The sequence below is a fragment of the Oncorhynchus nerka genome, linkage group LG27 (assembly GCF_034236695.1).
Source record: "Oncorhynchus nerka isolate Pitt River linkage group LG27, Oner_Uvic_2.0, whole genome shotgun sequence".
In the NCBI taxonomy this organism is placed as follows: Eukaryota; Metazoa; Chordata; class Actinopteri; order Salmoniformes; family Salmonidae; genus Oncorhynchus; species Oncorhynchus nerka.
The window spans coordinates 107,821,107-107,832,997 of NC_088422.1; positions in this window are offsets into that span (position 1 = coordinate 107,821,107).

Below are 11,891 nucleotides of genomic sequence, written 5' to 3' on the forward strand. Positions count from 1 at the left end.
TCCTGTAAAGGGCCTCCTGTAAAGAGCCTCCTGTAAAGAGCCTCCTGTAAAGAGCCTCCTGTAAAGGGCCTCCTGTAAAGAGCCTACTGTAAAGGGCCTTCTGTAAAGAGCCTCCTTTAAAGGGCCTCCTGTAAAGAGCCTCCTGTAAAGAGCCTCCTGTAAAGTGCCTCCTGTAAAGAGCCTCCTGTAAAGGGCCTCCTGTGAAGAGCCTCCTGTAAAGGGCCTCCTGTAAAGAGCCTCCTGTAAAGGACCTCCTGGAAAGGGCCTCCTGTAAAGAGCCTCCTGTAAAGAGCCTCCTGTAAAGAGCCTCCTGTAAAGGCCTCCTGTAAAGAGCCTCCTGTAAAGAGCCTTCTGTAAAGGACCTCCTGGAAAGGGCCTCCTGTAAAGAGCCTCCTGTAAAGAGCCTCCTGTAAAGAGCCTCCTGTAAAGAGCCTCCTGTAAAGAGCCTCCTGTAAAGAGCCTCCTGTAATGAGCCTCCTGTAAAGAGCCTCCTGTAAAGTGCCTCCTGTAAAGGGCCTCCTGTAAAGTGCCTCCTGTAAAGAGCCTCCTGTAAAGAGCCACCTGTAAAGGGCCTCCTGTAAAAAGCCTCCTGTAAAAAGCCTCCTGTAAAGAGCCTCCTGTAAAGGGCCTCCTGTAAAGAGCCTCCTGTAAAGAGCCTCCTGTAAAGAGCCTCCTGTAAAGGACCTCCTGTAAAGGGCCTCCTCACATAGGGGGGGAGGAAGCGGCTATCAAACCTGAAGCTGTTCCTCATGTAAATGGTCAAGTCAGAAAGAAAGGGGAGTCATTCAGACTGTCCCGGTTTCGGTAGCTAGGTAGATTGCTTCCAGGTAACTGGGCAGGGTGCCTGGAAGCAACCAGGCTGTCTGGTGAGGCCCGAGACCAGGTGTGTCTCTGTGAGAAGAGACCGAATGAAAGATTGAACGGCCCAGCTGTCGAGTACAGTAGAGGCTCGTAGTCACACGGAAAAACATCGGGAGAGGAGTAGCTAGCGGGTGAAGCTAATATTTTAGCCGGGGCCTCTCCTCTCTCTCCCCTCTCTCCTCTATGTCCCTGTCTCTTTCTCAGTGGTTATAGAGAGAGAGAGAGACACAGCTAACATCTGTGGTAGTGTTGAATTATAAACCTCCTGTAGTCTTGTAAAGGCCTTGCTGTGACTCCCGTCTGTGGGAGCATCCGTAGGCAGCCTGCAGCTAGCTTGTTCAGTGTGTGTGTGTGTGTGTGTGTGTGTGTGTGTGTGTGTGTGTGTGTGTGTGTGTGTGTGTGTGTGTGTGTGTGTGTGTGTGTGTGTGTGTGTGTGTGTGTGTGTGTGTGTGTGTGTGTGTGTGTGTGTGTGTGTGTGTGTGTGTGTGTGTGTGTGTGTGTGTGCGTGTGTGTCGCGTGTGTGTGTGTGTGTGTGTGTGTGTGTGTGTGTGTGTGTGCGTGTGCGTGTGTGTGTATTTTGTTCTGTTAGATGTGTATGTATGCATATAGTATTTGTCGATACCAGTATTGAATTGTGTTCAGAAAACAGATGAGGAAGCCTGATACTTATTTAATCACCCAGGCGTACATAACAAACAGTCTGCTCTCCCTACCCCCTCCCTAATACCCCGACCCTCTTCTACCCCTTACAACCCCCTGCTACCCCCTACCAGCTCAGCCATGTCTCCCTCCCCAGTCCCTACCAGCCCCGAGGCAGCCTGGCATCACATTGAAGGAAGGCTCCTCTCCCTCGTAACAACTTCTGTTATCCTGCTTCACAGACCAGCAGAAGCATCGCATTCCCATCCGTCTCTTTGGTGTTGACGAGACCTTCTCCTTTCTGATCAGAGGCAGACGGAAACGACACGCATTCCCATCCGTCTCGTTGGTGTTGACAAGACCTTCTCCTTTCTGATCAGAGGCAGACGGAAACGACACGCATTCCCATCCGTCTCTTTGGTGTTGACGAGACCTTCTCCTTTCTGATCAGAGGCAGACAGAAACGACACGCATTCCCATCCGTCTCTTTGGTGTTGACGAGACCTTCTCCTTTCTGATCAGATGGAAACGACACGCATTCCCATCCGTCTCGTTGGTGTTGACGAGACCTTCTCCTTTCTGATCAGAGGCAGACGGAAACGACACGCATTCCCATCCGTCTCTTTGGTGTTGACAAGACCTTCTCCTTTCTGCCTCCAGACACATCCGTCTCTTTGGTGTTGACATCTCCTTTCTGATCCTCCAGACACATCCGTCTCTTTGGTGTTCATCCTTCTCCATTCTGATCAGAGGCTCCAGACGGAGCCATCCCCTCTGCAGACACATCCGTGGTACTCATCCCCCTCTGCCTCCAGACACATCCGTGGTACTCATCCCCCTCTGCCTCCAGACACATCCGTGGTACTCATCCCCTCTGCCTCCAGACACATCCGTGGTACTCATCCCCTCTGCCTCCAGACATATCCGTGGTACTCATCCCCTCTGCCTCCAGACACATCCGTGGTACTCATCCCCCTCTGCCTCCAGACACATCCGTGGTACTCATCCCCCTCTGCCTCCAGACACATCCGTGGTACTCATCCCCTCTGCCTCCAGACACATCAGTGGTACTCATCCCCTCTGCCTCCAGACACATCCGTGGTACTCATCCCCTCTGCCTCCAGACACATCCGTGGTACTCATCCCCTCTGCCTCCAGACACATCAGTGGTACTCATCCCCTCTTCCTCCACACACATCAGTGGTACTCATCCCCTCTTCCTCTCTCTCAAGTCCTACGGACACTTGATGGAAGGAAATAAAGACTGTTCTGTTCTCAGACTGAGAGAAACGTAGAGAGAGAGAGAGAGAGTCTGTGAGTTCAAAAACATTATTCAGGAGATGGATCAGCGCTGGGCCTTTGAAGATGCTGTTAAATAGATGTCTCAGGAGTTAGGTACAGGAAGTAGAGAAAAAAACAAGGTACAGGAGGGAGAGAAATAACCAAGGTACAGGAAGTAGAGAAATAACCAAGGTACAGGAAGTAGAGAAATAACCAAGGTACAGGAAGGAGAGAAATAACCAAGGTACAGGAAGTAGAGAAATAACCAAGGTACAGGAGGGAGAGAAATAACCAAGGTACAGGAAGGAGAGAAATAACCAAGGTACAGGAAGTAGAGAAATAACCAAGGTACAGGAAGTAGAGAAATAACCAAGGTACAGGAAGTAGAGAAATAACCAAGGTACAGGAAGTAGAGAAATAACCAAGGTACAGGAAGTAGAGTTACTACTGTATAGTTCTTTCTCGGAGAAGTTTCAATGTTGTTGGACTGTAAATCATTTGAAGGCCTTTTTTTTCTATGTTGTTACTTTAGGATGAGGCTTAGTGTTCAGTTATAACACACACACACACACACACACACACACACACACACACACACACACACACACACACACACACACACACACACACACACACACACACACACTTCATCTCAGTGAAAGCCGTTGTGTTTATCAGATCTCAGCATCTCTGTAGCTCGGGGGGTTGATCTGCTGTGAGCAGAGCTAGTGTGGTTCTGACTATCAGCACCTCTGGCTGTGTCAGTCCCGTTTCAATCTCTGGCTTCTGAGGAAACATCCACACATCCTACCCCAGAGGAGGAAAACTAACTCTCCTCTCCCTCCTCTCTCTCTCCTTCCCCTCCTCTCTTTCCTTTCCTCTCTCTCTCCTCTCCCTCCTCTCTCTCTCTTTCCCCTCCTCTCTCTCCTCCCTTTCCCTCCTCTCTTTCTCTCGTCTCTCTCTCTCTCCTCTCTGTCCCCTCCCTCCTTTCTCTCACCCCCCCTCTCTCTCTCCTTTCCCTCCTCTCTTTCCTTTCCTCTGTCTCTCCTCTCCCTCCTCTCTCTCTTTCCCCTCCTCTCTCTCCTCCCTTTCCCTCCTCTCTTTCTCTCGTCTCTCTCACTCTCTCTCCTCTCTGTCCCCTCCCTCCTTTCTCTCACCCCCTCTCTCGCTCCTCTCCCTCCTCTCTCTCTCCTTCCCCTCCTCTCTTTCCTTTCCTCTCTCTCTCCTCTCCCTCCTCTCTCTCTCTTTCCCCTCCTCTCTCTCCTCCCTTTCCCTCCTCTCTTTCTCTCGTCTCTCTCTCTCTCCCCTCTGTCCCCTCCCTCCTTTCTCTCACCCCCCCTCTCTCTCTCCTTTCCCTCCTCTCTTTCCTTTCCTCTGTCTCTCCTCTCCCTCCTCTCTCTCTTTCCCCTCCTCTCTCTCCTCCCTTTCCCTCCTCTCTTTCTCTCGTCTCTCTCACTCTCTCTCCTCTCTGTCCCCTCCCTCCTTTCTCTCACCCCCTCTCGCTCCTTTCCCTCCTCTCTTTCCTTTCCTCTCTCTCTCTCCTCTCCCTCCTCTCTTTCTATCCTCTCTTTCCCTCCTCTCTTTCTCTCCTCTCTCTCTCTCCTCTCTGTCCCCTCCCTCCTTTATCTCACCTCCCTCCTCTCTCTCACCTCCCTCCTCTCTGTCCCCTCCCTCCTTTCTCTCACCAAAGTTTAGGAGGGAGAGACAACAGGGTAGAGGAGAGACCAGAGGGTAGAAGGAGAGACCAGAGGGTAGGAGGGGATACTAGAGGGTAGGAGGAGAGACTAGAGGATAGGAGGAGAGACCAGAGGGTAGGATTAGAGAGCAGACGGTAGGAGGGAGGTGAGACAGGGTAGCAGGAGAGACCAGAGTGTAGGATTGGATACCAGAGGGTAGGAGGAGAGAGCAGAGGGTAGGAGGGAGAGACAACAGGGTAGAGGAGAGACCAGAGTGTAGGAGGAGAGACCAGAGGGTGGAAAGGAGAGACCAGAGGGTAGGATTAGAGACCAGAGGGTAGGAGGAGAGAGCAGAGGGTAGGAGGGAGGTGAGACAGGGTAGGAGGAGAGACCAGAGGGTAGGAGGGGGAGACCAGAGGGTAGAAGGAGAGACCAGAGGGTAGGAGGGGATACTAGAGGGTAGGAGGAGAGACTAGAGGGTATGAGGAGAGACCAGAGGGTAGAAGGAGAGACCAGAGATTAGGAGGGAGAGACCAGAGTGTAGGAGGAGAGACCAGAGGGTAGGAGGAGAGACTAGAGGAGGGAGGAGAGACCAGAGAGGAGGAGACCAGAGGGTAGGAGGAGACCAGAGGGTAGGCGGAGAGACCAGAGGGGGAGGACCAGAGAGAGACCAGAGGGTAGGAGGAGAGACCAGAGGGTAGGAGGAGAGACCAGGGTGTAGGAGGAGAGACCAGAGGGTAGGAGGAGGGAGACCAGAGGGTAGGAGGAGAGACCAGAGGGTAGGAGGGATACCCGAGGGTAGGAGGAGAGACAGGAGGAGAGACCAGAGGGTAGGAGGAGAGACCAGAGTAGGAGGGAGGTGAGACCAGGGTAGGAGGAGAGACCAGAGGGTAGGAGGGAGAGACAGAGGGTGGAGGAGAGACCAGAGGGTAGAGGAGGAGACCAGAGGGTAGGAGGAGAGACCAGAGGGTAGGCGGAGAGACCAGAGGGTAGGAGGGAGGTGAGACAGGGTAGGAGGAGAGACCAGAGGGTAGGAGGGAGGTGAGACAGGGTAGGAGGAGAGACCAGGGGTAGGAGGAGAGACCAGAGTGTAGGAGGAGAGACCAGAGGGTAGGAGGGAGAGACCAGAGGGTAGGAGGGGTGAGACAGGGTAGCAGGGAGACCAGAGTGTAGGAGGGAGGTGAGACAGAGTGTAGGAGGAGAGACCAGAGGGTAGGATGGAGACCAGAGGGTAGGAGGGGTGAGACAGAGAGGTGAGACCAGAGTGTAGGAGGAGTGTAGGAGGAGAGACCAGAGGGTAGGAGGAGAGACCAGAGGGTAGGAGGGGATGAGAGAGGGTAGGAGGAGAGACCAGAGGGTAGGAGGAGGGAGACAGGGTAGGAGGAGGTGAGACAGGGTAGGATGAGAGACCAGAGGGTAGGAGGGAGAGACCAGAGGGTTGGAGGAGAGACCAGAGGGTAGGAGGAGAGACCAGAGGGTAGGAGGGGACACCAGAGTGTAGGAGGAGAGACCAGAGTGTAGGAGGAGAGACCAGAGGGTAGGAGGGAGGTGAGACAGGGTAGGAGGGAGGTGAGACAGTGTAGGAGGAGAGACCAGAGGGTAGGAGGAGAGACCAGAGGGTAGGAGGAGAGACCAGAGGGTAGAAGGAGAGACCAGAGGGTAGGAGGGAGATACTAGAGGGTAGGAGGAGAGACTAGAGGGTAGGAGGGGAGACCAGAGTTTAGGAGGAGAGACCAGAGGGTAGAAGGAGAGACCAGAGGGTAAGAGGGGATACTAGAGGGTAGGAGGAGAGACCAGAGGGTAGGAGGAGAGACCAGAGGGTAGCAGGAGAGACCAGAGGGTAGGAGGAGAGACCAGAGGGTTGGAGGAGAGAGGGTTGGAGGAGAGACCAGAGTGTAGGATGGAGAGACCAGAGGGTAGGATGGGAGAACAGAGGGTAGGAGGGGAGACCAGAGGGTAGGAAGAGAGACCAGAGGGTAGGAGGAGAGACCAGAGGGTAGGAGGAGAGACCAGAGATTAGGAGGGAGAGACAACAGGGTAGAAAGAGAGACCAGAGGGTAGGAGGAGAGACCAGAGGGTAGAAGGAGAGACCAGAGGGTAGAAGGAGAGACCAAAGGGTAGGAGGAGAGACCAGAGGGTAGGAGGAGAGACCAGAGGGTAGAAGGAGAGACCAAAGGGTAGGAGGAGAGACCAGAGGGTAGAAGGAGAGGCCAGAGGGTAGGAGGAGAGACCAGAGGGTAGAGGGGATACTAGAGGGTAGGAGGAGAGACCAGAGGGTACGAGGAGAGATCAGAGGGTATGAGGAGAGACCAGAGAGGAGATCAGAGGGTAGAAGAGATCAGAGGGTAGGAGGAGAGACCAGAGGGTAGTAGAGGAGACCAGAGTGTAGGAGGGAGAGACAAAAGGGTAGGAAGTAGGAAGGAGAGACCAGAGGGTAGCAGGAGAGACCAGAGGATAGGAGAGAGAGAACAGAGGGTAGGAGGAGAGACCAGAGGGTAGGATGAGAGACCAGCGGGTAGGAGGATAGACCAGAGGGTAGGAGGGAGAGACCATAGGGTAGGGGAAGTGATCAGAGGGTAGGAGGAGAGACCAGAGGGTAGGAGGAGAGACCAGAGGGTAGGAGAGGGGCCAGAGTGTTGGAGGGAGAGACCAGAGGGTAGGAGGAGAGACCAGGGGGTTGGGGAGAGACCATAGGGTAGGAAGAGAGACCAGAGGTTAGGAGAGACCAGAGGGTAGGAAGAGAGACCAGAGGGTAGGGGGAGAGATCAGAGGGTAGGAGGAGAGACCAGAGTGTAGGAGGAGAGACCAGAGGGTAGGAGGGAGGTGAGACAGGGTAGGAGGGAGATGAGACAGTGTAGGAGGAGAGACCAGAGTGTAGGAGGAGAGGCCAGAGGGTAGGAGGAGAGACCAGAGGGTAGAAGGAGAGACCAGAGGGTAGGAGGAGAGACCAGAGGGTAGAAGGAGAGACCAGAGGGTAGGAGGGGATACTAGAGGGTAGGAGGAGAGACTAGAGGGTAGGAGGGGAGACCAGAGTTTAGGAGGAGAGACCAGAGGGTAGAAGGAGAGACCAGAGGGTAGGAGGGGATACTAGAGGGTAGGAGGAGAGACCAGAGGGTAGGAGGAGAGACCAGAGGGTAGCAGGAGAGACCAGAGGATAGGAGGAGAGACCAGAGGGTAGGAGGAGAGACCAGAGGGTTGGAGGGAGAGACCAGAGTGTAGGAGGGAGAGACCAGAGGGTAGGATGGGAGAACAGAGGGTAGGAGGGGAGACCAGAGGGTAGGAAGAGAGACCAGAGGGTAGGAGGAGAGACCAGAGGGTAGGAGGAGAGACCAGAGTGTAGGAGGGAGAGACAAAAGGGTAGGAAGTAGGAAGGAGAGACCAGAGGGTAGCAGGAGAGACCAGAGGATAGGAGAGAGAGAACAGAGGGTAGGAGGAGAGACCAGAGGGTAGGATGAGAGACCAGAGGGTAGGAGGATAGACCAGAGGGTAGGAGGGAGAGACCATAGGGTAGGGGAAGAGATCAGAGGGTAGGAGGAGAGACCAGAGGGTAGGAGAGGGGCCAGAGTGTAGGAGGGAGAGACCAGAGGGTAGGAGGAGAGACCAGGGGGTTGGAGGAGAGACCATAGGGTAGGAAGAGAGACCAGAGGGTAGGAAGAGAGACCAGAGGGTATGGGGAGAGATCAGAGGGTAGGAGGAGAGACCAGAGTGTAGGAGGAGAGACCAGAGGGTAGGAGGGAGGTGAGACAGGGTAGCAGGAGAGACCAGAGGGTAGGAGGGAGGTGAGACAGGGTAGGAGGGAGGTGAGACAGTGTAGGAGGAGAGACCAGAGGGTAGGAGGAGAGACCAGAGGGTAGGAGGAGAGACCAGAGGGTAGAAGGAGAGACCAGAGGGTAGGAGGAGAGACCAGAGGGTAGAAGGAGAGACCAGAGGGTAGGAGGGGATACTAGAGGGTAGGAGGAGAGACTAGAGGGTAGGAGGGGAGACCAGAGTTTAGGAGGAGAGACCAGAGGGTAGAAGGAGAGACCAGAGGGTAGGAGGGGATACTAGAGGGTAGGAGGAGAGACCAGAGGGTAGGAGGAGAGACCAGAGGGTAGCAGGAGAGACCAGAGGATAGGAGGAGAGACCAGAGGGTAGGAGGAGAGACCAGAGGGTTGGAGGGAGAGACCAGAGTGTAGGAGGGAGAGACCAGAGGGTAGGATGGGAGAACAGAGGGTAGGAGGGGAGACCAGAGGGTAGGAAGAGAGACCAGAGGGTAGGAGGAGAGACCAGAGGGTAGGAGGAGAGACCAGAGTGTAGGGAGGGAGAGACAAAAGGGTAGGAAGTAGGAAGGAGAGACCAGAGGGTAGCAGGAGAGACCAGAGGGTAGAAGGAGAGACCAAAGGGTAGGAGGAGAGACCAGAGGGTAGGAGGAGAGACCAGAGGGTAGAAGGAGAGACCAAAGGGTAGGAGGAGAGACCAGAGGGTAGAAGGAGTGGCCAGAGGGTAGGAGGAGAGACCAGAGGGTAGAGGGGATACTAGAGGGTAGGAGGAGAGACCAGAGGGTAGAAGGGGATACTAGAGGGTAGGAGGAGAGACCAGAGGGTAGAAGGGGATACTAGAGGGTAGGAGGAGAGACCAGAGGGTAGGAGGAGAGACCAGAGGGTAGGAGGAGAGACCAGAGGATATGAGGAGAGACCAGAGGGTAGGAGGAGAGATCAGAGGGTAGGAGGAGAGACCAGACGGTAGGAGGAGAGACCAGAGGGTAGGAGGAGAGACCAGAGTGTAGGAGGGAGAGACAAAAGGGTAGGAAGTAGGAAGGAGAGACCAGAGGGTAGCAGGAGAGACCAGAGGATAGGAGAGAGAGACCAGAGGGTAGAAGGGGATACTAGAGGGTAGGAGGAGAGACCAGAGGGTAGGAGGAGAGACCAGAGGGTAGGATGAGAGACCAGCGTGTAGGAGGATAGACCAGAGGGTAGGATGGAGAGACCAGAGGGTAGGGGAAGAGATCAGAGGGTAGGAGGAGAGAGACCAGAGGGTAGGAGTAGAGACCAGAGGGTAGAGGAAGGCCCAGAGTGTAGGAGGGAGAGACCAGAGGGTAGGAGGAGAGACCAGGAGGTAGGAGGAGAGACCATAGGGTAGGAAGAGAGACCAGAGGGTAGGAGAGACCAGAGGGTAGGAAGAGAGACCAGAGGGTAGGGGGAGAGAACAGAGGGTAGGAGGAGAGACCAGAGGGTAGGAGAGAGACCAGAGGGGTAGGAGGAGAGACCAGAGGTTAGGAGGAGAGACCAGAGTGTAGGAGGGAGAGACCAGAGGGTAGGAGGAGAGACCAGAGGGTAGGAGAGACCAGAGGGTAGCAGGAGAGACCAGAGGGTAGGAGGAGAGACCAGAGGTAGGAGGGAGAAGAGGGTAGGAGAGAGACCAGAGGGTTGGAGGGAGAGACCAGAGTGTAGGAGGGAGAGACCAGAGGGTAGGATGGGAGAACAGAGGGTAGGAGGGAGACCAGAGGGTAGGAAGAGAGACCAGAGGGTAGGAGGAGAGACCAGAGGGTAGGAGGAGAGACCAGAGTGTAGGAGGGAGAGACAAAAGGGTAGGAAGTAGGAAGGAGAGACCAGAGGGTAGCAGGAGAGACCAGAGGGGTAGAAGGAGAGACCAAAGGGTAGGAGGAGAGACCAGAGGGTAGGAGGAGAGACCAGAGGGTAGAAGGAGAGACCAAAGGGTAGGAGGAGAGACCAGAGGGTAGAAGGAGAGGCCAGAGGGTAGGAGGAGAGACCAGAGGGTAGAGGGGATACTAGAGGGTAGGAGGAGAGACCAGAGGGTAGAAGGGGATACTAGAGGGTAGGAGGAGAGACCAGAGGGTAGAAGGGGATACTAGAGGGTAGAGGAGAGACCAGAGGGTAGGAGGAGACCAGAGGGCAGGAGGAGAGACCAGAGGATATGAGGAGAGACCAGAGGGTAGGAGGAGAGATCAGAGGGTAGGAGGAGAGACCAGAGGGTAGGAGGAGAGACCAGAGGGTAGGAGGAGAGACCAGAGTGTAGGAGGGAGAGACAAAAAAGGGTAGGAAGTAGGAAGGAGAGACCAGAGGGTAGCAGGAGAGACCAGAGGATAGGAGAGAGAGACCAGAGGGTAGAAGGGGATACTAGAGGGTAGGAGGAGAGACCAGAGGTAGGAGGAGAGACCAGGGGTAGGATGAGAGACCAGCGTGTAGGAGGATAGACCAGAGGGTAGGATGGAGAGACCAGAGGGTAGGGGAAGAGATCAGAGGGTAGGAGGAGAGACCAGAGGGTAGGAGGAGAGACCAGAGGGTAGTAGAGGGCCCAGAGTGTAGGAGGGAGAGACCAGAGGGTAGGAGGAGAGACCAGGGGGTAGGAGGAGAGACCATAGGGTAGGAAGAGACCAGAGGGTAGGGAGAGACCAGAGGGTAGGAAGAGAGACCAGAGGGTAGGGGGAGAGATCAGAGGGTAGGAGGAGAGACCAGAGGGTAGGAGAGACCAGAGGGTAGGAGGAGAGACCAGAGGTTAGGAGGAGAGACCAGAGTGTAGGAGGGAGAGACCAGAGGGTAGGAGGAGAGACCAGAGGGTAGCAGGAGAGACCAGAGGATAGGAGGAGAGACCAGAGGGTAGAAGGAGAGACCAGAGGGTTGGAGGGAGAGACCAGAGTGTAGGAGGGAGAGACCAGAGGGTAGGATGGGAGAACAGAGGGTAGGAGGAGAGACCAGAGGGTAGGAAGAGAGACCAGAGGGTAGGAGGAGAGACCAGAGTGTAGGAGGGAGAGACAAAAGGGTAGGAAGTAGGAAGGAGAGACCAGAGGGTAGCAGGAGAGACCAGAGGGTAGGAGGAGAGACCAGAGGTAGGAGGAGAGACCAGAGGGTAGGAGGAGAGACCAGAGGGTAGAAGGAGAGACCAAGGAGGAGACCAGAGGGTAGCATGAGAGGCCAGAGGGTAGGAGGAGAGACCAGAGGGTAGAGGGATACTAGAGGGTAGGAGGAGAGACCAGAGGGTAGAAGGGGATACTAGAGGGTAGGAGGAGAGACCAGAGGTAGAAGGGGATACTAGAGGGTAGGAGGAGAGACCAGAGGGTAGGAGGAGAGGATCAGGAGGATATGAGGAGAGACCAGAGGGTAGGAGGAGAGATCAGAGGGTAGGAGGGAGAGACCAGAGGGTAGGAGGAGAGACCAGAGGGTAGGAGGAGAGACCAGAGTGCAGGGAGGGAGATACAAATGGGTAGGAAGTAGGAAGGAGAGACCAGAGGGTAGCAAGGAGAGACCAGAGGATCGGAGAGAGAGACCAGAGGGTAGAAGGGGATAGCTAGAGGGTAGGAGGAGAGACCAGAGGGTAGGAGGAGAGACCAGAGGGTAGGATGAGAGACCAGCGTGTAGGGAGGATAGACCAGAGGATAGGATGGAGAGACCAGAGGGTAGGGGAGAGATCAGAGGGTAGGAGGAGAGACCAGAGGGT